The sequence below is a fragment of the Oryzias melastigma genome, linkage group LG16 (assembly GCF_002922805.2).
Source record: "Oryzias melastigma strain HK-1 linkage group LG16, ASM292280v2, whole genome shotgun sequence".
Classification (NCBI taxonomy): Eukaryota; Metazoa; Chordata; class Actinopteri; order Beloniformes; family Adrianichthyidae; genus Oryzias; species Oryzias melastigma.
In genome coordinates this window covers 13,869,354-13,882,932 of record NC_050527.1, presented here as the reverse complement: position 1 = coordinate 13,882,932, position 13,579 = coordinate 13,869,354, and the positions used below count along the sequence as shown (strand labels likewise).

General features: G+C 35.9%; 2 non-coding genes across 2 annotated transcripts; both read right to left on the bottom strand.

Moving 5' to 3' along the window:
* Positions 1 to 1,155: 1,155 nt before the first annotated feature.
* Positions 1,156 to 1,269, bottom strand: LOC112144126. The gene has a single exon (XR_002918847.1). It is a non-coding gene; the product is annotated as a U5 spliceosomal RNA (small nuclear RNA).
* A 775-nt stretch (positions 1,270 to 2,044) lies between these two features.
* LOC112144124 lies at positions 2,045 to 2,158 on the bottom strand. The gene has a single exon (XR_002918845.1). It is a non-coding gene; the product is annotated as a U5 spliceosomal RNA (small nuclear RNA).
* Between the last annotated feature and the right edge of the window lie 11,421 nt (positions 2,159 to 13,579).

Genomic DNA, 13,579 nt, shown 5'->3' with positions numbered 1-13,579 from the left:
GTAATTCAGTGTAGAACCGCCACTGCCGGCTGCTCTGCTCAGAGAAACACTTCGCTGGCAGAGTGCAGCTGATCAGTCCTCATCCAGGCCGTTACATCAATGTGAGCTGTGGCAAGAAAGTTTGCTGTGTCTGTCAGCGTAACGTTCAGAGCATTGATGCGCTACCAGGAGACAGGGCATTACATCAGGAGATGTGGAGGAGGTCATAGGAGGGCAACGACCCCGCATCAAAACAATCAAGGAGAAACAGATGGACCATTCCGTGAGTCTTGCAAAATGACCCCAAAAAGCAAAAGATGTGCATGTGTGTGCTCAAACTGTAAGAAAGAGGCTCCATGAGGGTGGTATGAGAGCCCAAAGGAGAATTGGGTTTAAGTTACGTTAGGCATTTTAAATTTCTCAGTATTGGTGCCCTCTAGGGGTCCTTATATGTACTGGGTACATAGTAACTTTAACCCATTCCCTTTAAATAAGGAATTACTTTCGGCAGGCTTTTAAGTAGGAGTTGACTTCTCCAGCTACTTGTAAAAGAAAATCAAGAGTAAATGAATAGCTGACTGAGATCAAAACCCAGTTTCTCCAGCTACTTTATACATGTGTACCAAAATAATCTTGTTTATACATGTAAGAACTGTAGTTACTCTCATGACTAAGATGTATTTTTGATACATACCTGGATCCTTTGCATCCCTACAGGAAACATACGGTTTGTAGAATGACTCTTGTGATGAGGAAGATAAAAAGAAGAGGACCAGAAGAGAGGACCAAGTGGGGGAAGTACAAAAAACTTGACTGGCTTGTGGGGAGGACTTGAAATGGACTTTGAGAGATCAGGAGGTTCTTCCAGATGAACGGATCATTACATTCTTTACTTTCTCAGTTTTGGCACCCTCTAGTGGTCCTTGTCTGTACTGACCACATTCAACTCCTGTCTCCTGCTGTTTCAAACATCTTCGTGGTCACAAATATATTTACTTTGCAGAGCTTTTATTACTTTAAAAGTGTTTTTCAAACAATTGCAACAAAGCAGGATAAGATGTTTCTGCATGATATGAGTATCAATTGGTAGTCAATTGCTACATATTTAACATTGATATTTCAAACTTTGCCTAGCAAAGGCATCCAGAGATTCTTTTCTTTTAAACATTTTTAGAGAGCCCTACTACTGCAGGGCATCAAAAAATTGAATCAAACTCTTGTTGTTCCTCTCCACGGAAATCTTTAGTAAAAGGCGAAAGATTTGTACGATCTGAAGAGAAACAAGAGTGCTGACCCTGCAAATGGCTAAGGGACCGGCCCCATTCACGGCAGTACATCCTTAAGTAATGGTGCCAAAACAGGTAAGATGAAGAAGGCCAACCAAATAATGAAATTGTATTAAAATTCAGAGTTAACATAGTCCAATTTGATTCTAAAAGAAAATCAAAAGAGTACATGAATAGCTGACTGAGATCAAAACCCAGTTTCTTCAGCTACTTTATACATGTGTACCAAAATAATCTTGTTTATACATGTAAGAACTGTAGTTACTCTCATGACTAAGATGTATTTTTGATACATACCTGGATCCTTTGCATCCCTACAGGAAACATACGGTTTGTAGAATGACTCTTGTGATGAGGAAGATAAAAAGAAGAGGACCAGAAGAGAGGACCAAGTGGGGGAAGTACAAAAAACCTGACTGGCTTGTGGGGAGGAGTTGAAATGGACTTTGGGAGATCAGGAGGTTCTTCTAGATGAACGGATCCTTACATTCTTTACTTTCTCAGTTTTGGCACCCTCTAGTGGTCCTTGTCTGTACTGACCACATTCAACTTCTGTCTCCTGCTGTTTCAAACATCTTCGTGATCACAAATATATTTACTTTGCTGAGCTTTTATTACTTTAAAAATGTTTGTCAAACAACTACAACAAAGCAGGATAAGATGTTTCTGCATGATATGAGTAAAAATTGGTAGTCAATTGCTACATATTTAACATTGATATTTCAAACTTTGCCTAGCAAAGGCATCCAGAGATTCTTTTCTTTTGAACATTTTTAGAGAGCCCTACTACTGCAGGGCATCAAAAAATTGAATCAAACTCTTGTTGTTCCTCTCCACGGAAATCTTTAGTAAAAGGCGAAAGATTTGTACGATCTGAAGAGAAACAAGAGTGCTGACCCTGCAAATGGCTAAGGGACCGGCCCCATTCACGGCAGTACATCCTTAAGTAATGGTGCCAAAACAGGTAAGATGAAGAAGGCCAACCAAATAATGAAATTGTATTAAAATTCAGAGTTAACATAGTCCAATTTGATTCTAAAAGAAAATCAAAAGAGTACATGAATAGCTGACTGAGATCAAAACCTAGTTTTTCCCACATTGCATGGTGGGATATTCTTTGACTTCCTGGGTCACACTATATAATTTGTTTTACAATGAACAAAGAAGTGGATAGTAATAAAAAAGTCTCAAATTTAAATATTATCAGTAATATATATATGTCTTAGGGCTGCCAGATTTGTCGAGTTAATTACACGTTAACTTGACATGTTCTCGACGCCGACAATTTTTTTGATGCATTAATCGCGGATTTTCTCATACGTGTCTTTCCACACCGCGTGGGCGTCCCTCATCGCCCTCTAACTCACCGACTGCTCTCAACCGATCACGGTCGGGTCTCCAACCTCCGAGCTGCTAGCTAGAACTGGCCTGGCACCAGGACGCGGAGAGCTCATGCACCCTAACCCGGCTCCGGTTCGCGTCCAGTACCACGTCTGGTGGTACCGGCTCGCGTCCGGCGCCGCGTCCCGAGAGCTGCGGACCCCCAACGTTCCAAACAGCAAGCGCACCGGGGGACTTTTTAAATGTAGTTTAAACAACACCAGTTATTTGTAGATGAAAAGATAAATCTCAGCTTTGAGTGTGTGGCCCGTCCCTCTTTTGCCGCGCGAAAATATCCAAAATATCCCAAAGTTCTAGAGGTTTAAGTGTGATCCAGCCCCAGCATAGCGGTCTGTCTGCCGGCATATTCATGGCGTGAGCTCTGCTGGACACGTCGCTGCATCGACTGTCAAACTATCCACAGTGTATCCTGCTTCTCTCAGTCTTTAAGGTTTTAAAAAACAAAAGTTAATTGGAAATGATAAATCTCTATTTCATTTAGTACTGCAGTTCAGCAGAGGAGGAAAAGATTTGGTCCTGACAAAAAATTAACATGAAAGTGTTATGGAAATTTTATTTTTGATGTTTTTTATTTTATTTTACTAAACCTTGATTGAAGTTTTCAATTTAAAATGCCCTTCACTTGCACTTGGGCTTTTGTTAGGCATTTTATGTTACAGCCTTTTATTGTTAATAAAAGTTTATCTCAATACAATGTTACAAAATAAAGTATTTCTGATGAAAACTATTAATTTTGCCATTCCTGTTTTCATAATTAATGTAGAACTGCTAAATTCCACGAAGCACATATTTTTTTTCCTAAAAAAAGGCCACATATTAATTTGCGATTAATCCCGAGTTAACTCTGGACAATGCGATTGATCACGATTAAAAAATTGAATCGCCTGACAGCTCTAATGTGTGTATATATATACTATTGAAAATATATATATATATATATATATATATATATATATATATATATATATATATATATATATATATGTATATATAATATATTAGAATAAATTAGAATATATATATATGTATATATATATATTATATATACATATATATATATTCTAATTTACTAGACCTGCATTTTTTTGTAGGTTAGTAGGTTAATAGTTACTGATGAGTCTAAAGATGGAAGTTAAATGTGTGATATTCAATGTGGTTATGCCCTTCACATGGAATCATTGACTGATCAAGAGAACCAGACTGAGTGAGTGTTACACCCCCTTTGGATAAGGATTTATTTCTGGTTCCAAGTCAATTTAGCCATCATTTTCCCCCCAATAATGACGTCTCTGTGTTTGAACCAGATGATTTTGAATGGGTCTGATTCAACATTTCAATCAATGGCAACCACTGTTGCCAATCAGTATTGAGCTTATTGGAACTCCACACCCCCCTCCAATGAAAGTGGGCTTAGAGAATCTGTCAAAACAACCTTTGGCATGTTCTACATCAGATCATATGCTTTCGTTGAGTCGTTAAATTGGACCATTAACAACTCCAATAACTTGCACTACAGAAAAAATAAATAAATGGGTTAGCAAAAACATGCGATGGATGGCCCAGAAATCAATAATTTACTTCTCCAGCCACTTTATACCTGTGTACCAAAATATTCTTGTTTATACAAGAAAAACTGTAGTTACTCTCATGACTAAGATGTATTTTTGATACGTACCTGGATCCTTTACATCCCTACAGGAACCATAGGACGACTAGAATAAAGAATAAATCAATAAAAAAGAATATTTAATTTGTTCAAGTATAGAATGTGTTTTCTTGAAATTATTTTAAACAGTGTATTTCAGCAGAGTAATTATCAAATCTGCCACACATGCTGTTCCTCATGGGGCCTGAGGAGGGTGCTAGTGGAACATGGCCTGATGTAACTGCATGAAGCTCACCAGCAGATTTAGCCACATCTATAAATACCTTAAAGTAGAACACATGAAACATTTGGGTTTAAATCTAAATTTCCATTGCCATTTATTTTCCTATATACAATATTCTTAAAAACATATTTATAAGCTAGGGGACTTTTTCATTTAATCCAGCCTCCTTTACAACTCTGAAGAAGTAAGTTTTTTAATGTGTGTAGCAGCTTGACGCTTTTCTAAGTGTATGTTCACCTCAAGCTGGTGATGAGCATAAAGGTGTCAAAGCAGATATCTATTTCATAGTATTTTGTTTCATATGAGATCAAAGTTAAATATTGAAAATCCCCAGGTTACTTTTATAAATATTCTTTATGAATATTTTAATCAACTAATTATTGACTTTGTTTGAATGTCACTTGATTTGACTTTTTTGTGCAGTTTCTTTGTCTTCTTTAGTGTTTTGTTTTTCTCCCCTTAAATCAATGTGGCAAATACAACCAGGGAGACTGAAATAAACATAAAGTCGTCATTTCCCAGAAATCCCCTTGGCGTTAGAACTAAAGTTCTAAGAAATGATCAATAGTTTTTTCACAGCTTGTGGTTGTAAGCGTCTGGACGGAAGGTGAAAAAACAAACACCTCACTCATTTAAGGTCCCAATCAGAGATGATAGGAACTGACATGTGACGATAAGCGTTTGCAAACAGTGACAGCCAGTGGGGGCTAGAACAATAATGATGTCAAGTTAGTGTCATGGTGTTAAGACTTTAATGAAACTGAAAAACACTTTTGCATTTGACAAATCATTAGTTTCCTAATCTAACACTATGTATTTATTAATGGGGGATCAATTCAATATAAAGGGCATTTTGATAAGAGTGTTTTTTTTCTGCTAATATCTCCTTTTTGTCTGTTATTTAAACAATAAATTTCTTTTTCCAATCAGTCGGGAGATGGAACAAAACATTTTCAGTTATAAAATATAACTAGTATTGTACCAGTAGGGAATTGTGGGAAGTGGTAGACTTTCTTATGTCACATTCTGCAATAGCTATTTATGGGAGTACTTTTATGAACGCCCATTGGGGCCCTAGGAAACCCTCAAAGGAGAAACTATCTGATTTAAAGGTGACAAAAAGTGCAACATAGCTTCAGGGTTTCCTTTGGGTTGTTTAAAACTAAAAAATTACATTCTATATCATCATCCAACAAAAAAAGACAAAATTTGTTTTACCCATACTTATCTCTGTTTCAGACTATTTTTGATAGAAAACAAATGTATTTTTTAAGACGTTAAGTGTTATTTTGTTGGAAAGCTTGATTTTTTTTTTCTCCATGATGCTGAGGTAGGAGTTAGTCTGTTGGAGATTTCACCTGTTTATTAAATTGCGTTATGTTGTGACAATGATGAAGCAGAAGTCGTTATCACGAGATAGCACATTTCATTATGTTGTGAAAAAGAGATAGATGTCTTTATGAAGGGATGAAAATTTGCATTATGTTGTGATACAGAGATAGTAGATCTCGTTATGACTTAAAAAAACTGCTATGTCATGACATTGACATAGTAACTGTAGTCATCATAAGATAACAAATTTTGTTTTTTCTTGATAATGAGATAGTAGATATCGTTAATGCAAGATAACAAATGTTGTTATGTTGTGGTAGTAGAAGACATTATCACGAGACAGCAAATTTTGTTATGTTGTGATACGCACATAGAAGTTATCACTAGATACCAAACTAATAGATGCCACTATTACAATATAAAACAAATTGTGTCATGATAATGTGATAGTATTTGTGGTCATAGGATATAAAATTTTGTTTTCTGAGATAGTAGATGTCGTTAATACAAGATAGCAAATTTTGTCATGTCGTGAAACTGAGATAGTAGATATTCACCCCTTTCACGCTACACTAGATACCAAATTTTGTTATGTCAAGATACCGACAGAGAAGATGTTATCACTAAATATTAAATTTCGTTATGTTGTGAGGACGAGATAGTAGATTTCACCATCATGAGATAAGAAATTATGTCATGATAACGAGATAGTAGATATCATTATCAGGAGATAACAAATTTTATTATGTTGTGATACAGAGACAGTATATGTCACTATCACGAAATACAACATTAGGTTATGTTGTAATACTGACATAAAAGATGTCATTATCAAAATAAAATAACAAAACATTGTATATTTTAGACTTTATGCATGAAATATACAATTGTAACAAAAACTATAAAAAAATATTGTAAAGCAAAGCTTTAAACGTTTGTCCAAAAACTACATATTGGCATTAACCTTTATTATTGGTTACCAACAGATGGTTTTACAAAGAAATCCTGTCACTAACCAAATGCTTCTGAACTCAGTCTATTAATTATGGCTGCAGGTCCATTTTTTGTCCATTTCCCTAACACACTAAAACTACCACCTTTTTTATTTTCCTCAGTGGTTTCAGAGCATATAACTCTTCCTATTATGCTTCGCCTCTCAAGTCAATACCCTCACCTCTTCAACTTTCTTTGATTTTCCTGCGCATTCACAGTTCTGTATAATCAGAAATCCTTTTTTTCCCAGCCTCAAAGAGAACTGATGGATTTTATCAAATAAATAGCTCTATTCATTTTCTTTTGAATAGGAAAATCATAAATGACCCAGTGACACTGCAATCACCACATCTATACAAAGCTTATATGTTTATTAATTTATTTTTTCTTAATGTTAAATTGAGTTTTACAGCAGAATTCATCAAACTGTACTTGCGTCTGTTTTTGTAGTTGGTTCTGATTTACTTTTTTATTTTATTTTATTTATATAACCTGGTAGCAGGTGATGTTCATTCTTCATGGCCTACTGGGATGTGTCAAAATATGTTTAGCTAGGTGTGACCTTTACCTGCCAGCCTGCTTGTAGGGAGCGGCGGGTCAGAAATGTTTTAAGGGAACAGGCTGCATTTGTCCAACTCAAAAATGGAACATTTTCTTTTGACAATTATGATACTGACTTCACCGCTGGCCAGCTAAGCAACAAAACTGATTGATTGATTTTTAACTATTTCAAAAAACATGGGAAAAAAGACAATAAAATATATGGATATAGCAAGTTTAATTAAGATGTATTAATTAGAATTAATTTTATGTATCTACTTAATACACTTCTTTAAAAAATTATACTGTACTGAAAGTGACGACAGCACACATTTTCCCATGCATGGACAACTAGTAAAGTCGTTGTTGTCCCTTCAACCAACTTTACTTTTTATTGATAAAATCCTGAAAAACAAAACATCTTCTTCTATAAATTATTTTTACGTGAAACAATAAGTGTACACCCTCTACTGTTCATTCCCTGCACAGGTTTCTGATCTAAACAACTGTTTGAGTGTCTCCACACAACAATTCAAGTTAGTAGAATACAAATTAGTTAGTTGAAAGTAATAGAAATTAACAAAACCAAACACAATTTCTATATAATTTTAAAATGGTGCTTGCATTAATTCATAAATGTATCAGAAATGAAATAATACAAGAATTAAGAATAAAGAGAATGTTGACTTTATTTACAATATTTTAATAATTATTGTTCATACATATGAAGAACATATTTTTTCACAACATTTTTTTTTTGCTCAAATTTAATGGCATTCTATGCATGACATGAGAAATTTCAGGTGTCTTTTTGTAGCGTCTTCAACAAAAAAAGAAAAAAGTCGCTGAGAAACTGAACCTGGGCCCCATTATAGTGACGCGCTACACAAAGGGACTTGAATTAAGACATGCTTTGAATCTTTTATTAATGAAAAAAGGTAATTAAATCAACTTAGGATAACTCGTTCTTATTGCAAACAAGAGAAAAAAGCACAAAAGGGGCAAAAAAGCAGTGAAAAAATGTGGCAACAAAGCTCATCGTAATTTTAATTTTCTTTTTAATTTTCTAATATTTTCAAAATGACAAATGTCCATTTTGACCATAAAATAAACAAATTAGTTACATCCGATCATCTCTTAGGACTGAATTTATATCTTCATTTTAATCATTACTTAAAATTTTTTATTTCTTTCTTGTTTGTTTTACTTTCTTTTATGAAGAAAACCTTTTGTCCTACTGCTGTTTTCTAAGTCATTCAATCTGAAACTTTTTCCTTAAAAAGCTTATCTAATGATGTTTTAATACATTAAACAAATATAATTTACTGAAACATTAACATTCTCTGGAGTTGTTTGCTTTAGAATTTGTCCCAATACATTCAAGATATAAGTGCAAAATAAGAAGGAATGCAAATATTTTCTTAAATATGAGGTGATTTAAATTGTCTATCCAGCACATTGCAATTACCTGACCTTGTTTTTAAACACAGGGAAGCACATTTGCAATTGAAAGGCTGTTCATTGATACAGCATATGATCCCAGAAAATGAGTAAGGCTGTGGTTGCAACGCTGTACAGACAGACAGCGTGAAACAGCACCTGTAGAGGACAGCTGCACAGCCAGGGTGAACGATGATCAAAAATATACGTGTGTTCAAAGGGAGAAATGTCCAGAAACGGAAGATTATTCACCTTCTTTAAAATGTGACCAAAAAACTTTTTATTTGATATAAAATATGTTTAGGTGTGTGGGCTGGGAGTTTGGGGCCAAATGTTACAGTGTGATAACCTGCGCTTTGGATGTTCCTGTTTTAATCTACCGCCAGTGCTTGCAAATTACCATAAGGTTTTTATCCACCTAAAAGCTGATTCTGCCGTTCCAAAACAACATGTGAACTCCATTAAATCACCTATCCAGGTATATAATGGTGTGCGTGGATGCACATATTTTCCAACATAATTTACGACCGTGTCTTAGTAAAAACTCATGAAAATACATGAACAGTGTGCCTCTCATATAATTGTGAGCTGTGAAAGCAGCAGGCAGCGGCTACTTTTAAAACATCAACAGAAAGAGACTGCTGACCTGTCTCCATCAGGATGCATTATGATTATAATGTTTGCGTGACCATCGGAAACAATATGACATTCAAATTTTGTTTTGCATGTTATGAGCTTTACCCAGTATCCCCTATCATTTGAAGTTCTGAAAGATCCATTAAAACCTTTTATTTTTTTACTAGTGAAATTAATATGGAGCATTACAAAAGAGTTATTTTTGGTTTTTCTTGAGAATTCCCTTTTTGTTATTGACTTGATAATCTAAAGATTCATCACAAAGTAGGAGTGAGAAGCAGCTATAACTTAAAACTACTATATAGTCGAAAAATGCTGTCCATTCAGGCTAAAAGAGAATATCAGTCCTCATAAAAATATTAGAAACTTGTTTTAAACCTCTTCAATGCTGTATCTGAAACTGTTATTATAATCCACACATGTAGATTATTGCACAAATAGGACGTAGTTTTGTAAGATGCCATTCCTTGCTGGGCTCTGTCACGAGATGTGGTGTGTTGGCAGCAAGTGGCTGACAATCTGTTTAGAAGTAAATTAAAATTCTGCACATTTTGTTCATGATTAAAGCATTCAAGCGATCAGATCAGCTAATGACAGATGATTAGCCTCGACTGAGTCACACCTGGTGAAGCTGGCTGCATGACAACAGTGAGCTATCAACATTTTGACACGATCAACCTGCAGCTGTTGTGACAGAGCAGACTTCCCCTGACACTCCCATTGTTCATGTCCTATTGTTAGTGTGCAAGAGCAGCAACTGGAAGAGAGAACAGAGATTAAAAACAAACACTGGGTTCTATTAATAAAAAATTCATGAATGACTGTCAACCAAAAAGTAACATCCCTTGTTTTGATGGCTGAAGGCCCTGACAGCATCAGCTAGTAAGAAATATATATATATATATATATATATATATATATATATATATATATATATATATGTAGAGAGAGAGAGAGACAGGTGGAAAGATAGTATATACATACTTATGTATCCAGACCCTTTCCAAAAATTAAATTAAAATATCATGAAATAGTGGTTTCATTTCCATCATTCCATTCAAAAAATTTATTCTTTCTGGACTATAAATTTAGGGGAGGGCTGCACAGTGGCGCAGTGGTTAGCGCTCTTGCCTCACAGCGAGAAGGCCCCGGTTCGACTCCCGGCTGGGACCTTTCTGTGTGGAGTTTGCATGTTCTCCCCGTGCATGCGTGGGTTTTCACCGGGGACTCCGGCTTCCTCCTTCCGTCCAAAAACATGCTTCATAGGTTAATTGGTGACTCTAAATTGTCCCTAGGTGTGAATGTGAGAGTGGATGTGTGTGTGATTGAGGCCCTGCGACGGACTGGCGACCTGTCCAGGGTGAACCCCGCCTTCGCCCATCAGTAGCCGGGATAGGCTCCGGCACCCCCGCGACCCCGAACGGGATGAAGCGGTCAAGAAGATGGATGGATGGAAATTTAGGGACCATATGGTCTTGTGGTGGAATTTCCGCCCTAAGACTGTTAGGTCGCAAGTTCAAAGACTCTAAAAATGGGGCCTTCCTGCTTGACACTCAGCATAATAGGGTTGGATTCGGGGGTTAAACCACCAAATAGTTCACGGGCGCAGCTGTGTCTGTAAGTCACTGCTCCCCCAGGGGACGGGTCAAATGCTCAGTACAAATTTCACACAACTAGAAGCGTGACAACCAATGGGACTTTGATAAACTGAAATCCAAAAATTGTGTTTCACCAACTAATCATCTGCTAAACTCAAAGCTCCTGCACAGATTCCGTAGATATCAACAAACTGGTTCAGTTTGGATCAATTGTCTCAGTTTATGTTAATATAAGGAAGACTTCAGTCAGGCTTGACGAGTAGCCAGAAAACCATCATTGATCCCCTCCATGGTATGGGGATTTTTGTCCTGTATTGTCCACAATCTATGCCTGAAATAAACCAAATCAATCAATCAAACAATTAATCAATAATTTTGAAGTATTGAAGATGGACATAACATTTTGAAAATCCCTGGTTTTGATGTGATCACAATCTCTTTATATTTTTGTAAAAAAAACTGAAGAGTAAATGATTTCTTCAGAGGAATTTTATTCAAATTCTCTTAAATCCTGTTATGTGGGTTTTATGAGCTGGAGCCCCAATTTATGTACAAATAAACACATATTTTAAATTAATTAAACAGTAGGGCCTGAATCTACATCCTCAGAAAGTAACAATTTAAGAATGGAATTATGGAACTTAATATACTTTTTCGTGACACTCTAATTCTTTTGAAACGGTCTGTACGTGTATATGTTGAGTATGTATATTTAACACCACATCCAGCCCATGACTGTAAAAAGCTACAATGCACAGATGACACGAACAATGCTGTAGCTTGTTTACCAAAGCAGAGATACTTCCAAGAAGAAATAGAAGTAAATCCATTTCAAATTGATGAATTCAATTGCATTCAACTGTGACACAGAAGCATTTTCTGGGCCAATATTTCACTTTGACAAGTTGGAATTAGTTTGCAGTGTTGGCACACCAGGCGAGAGTGACAGGTAAACTGTGTGCTGGCTGATTAATTTTTCTTGGCAAATGTTTTTGCTCTCCCTCAAATGTCACTGGAAACAATGTTTTTATTGCAGAGGTTGTCTTTTAATTAGTTAATTTCAAGTCCTGCCAACTCACAGCAAGCCAAGAGATTATGAGACACAGATTCATACGTGGAAATGCTCTTCAGACTCCTGACTGTGGAGACTGGTGAGAGCAGGATTCAGAGTGTGTGAGTTTATGTGTAAGTTCGTTTTTTTTTTTAAAAAAAAGACCCGCAGACTAATTAAAATGAATATTTAATTTGCAAATAAGCTCGTAATCTAGCAATGCCAGTGTTGAGTTTAATGAGGTCTCTACAGTCAAGTGTGCCTTTAACTTTATGTTCTTTTGTGTTAAATTATCATTTAAAACGTCTGTTTGAAGTGAGTCATATCAGGAGAAATTCAAATTAGACTTGTGTTAAGCTTTACATTTATCATAATAATGCGACAGATGGTAGTAGCCTATATAATTTGGGTTTTTTTTTAATTTATCATCTGCAAAGCTTACAAAACTGTTTGAACGACAAGAACAAGGAACAAGGCAACAGATTAGCTGTTAAAACATTACTTTAGCACTTAGATATGATCATTACAGTTTGCCCAATGAGAATACACTCTTGATTTTGGACGATTACAACCTAATTGGAATGTCAAATTCACGCCTGCTTGTTCTCTTTTAACAAGTGTCAAATTCGCTGTTTGACGATTGTCCAAAACAGATTTCATAGATTTGACACTCCAGTAGCTTGTGGGAGGAGCTACTGTCAGAAGGTTTTAGCCTTATCACTACACGGAAGCATTGACTTCCATCTGTCTGTGAGCCGGTTTGACGATTTGCTGCCCCACATTAGTCAGAGGAGGGTAAAGTAAGATTAAAATAAGAGGAAATTGTCATTACTGTTGAAATAAGTAAAATATCATAAAATCCAGAAGGAGAGTGTTCAGATTCTGGTCTATGTTGGTTTTGGACTCCAACAGCTGATATGTCAAGTGACCCTTGATCTTTGCCAAAGTTCAGATATTTGTACTCTGGCAACTTCATGCGCAGCTCAAGACGCGGTGTAGGGCCTCTGATCGCATCTGTACAGATGCCCCAACACAGAAATCCGCCTTTCAGTATGAATGTAGATTAAGAGTTATGCTACTGTTTAACAGAAAAAATAAAATAACATGGTAAAAAACCAACATCCCAGATAATTTAGTGATCCATCTTTTTGTTTATGTTATTTTGTCATATTTTCTAATAATAGTATTATTATATAATCTAGTTAGAAGAGACTATATTGGTAGGAGGATGTTGAGTCAAGAACTGCCAGGCAAGAGGTCTAGAAGAAGATGAAAGTGAAGGTTTATGGATGCAGTGAATAAAGACATAAATGTAAATGGTGTTCAAGTATAAGATGCAGAAATAAGTTAGATAGAGTATTTGCTGTGGTGACCTCTGAAGCAAAAGGCCAAAAAGAAAACACAATTTTTTATAGCTTTAAAGAAATTCAAGAT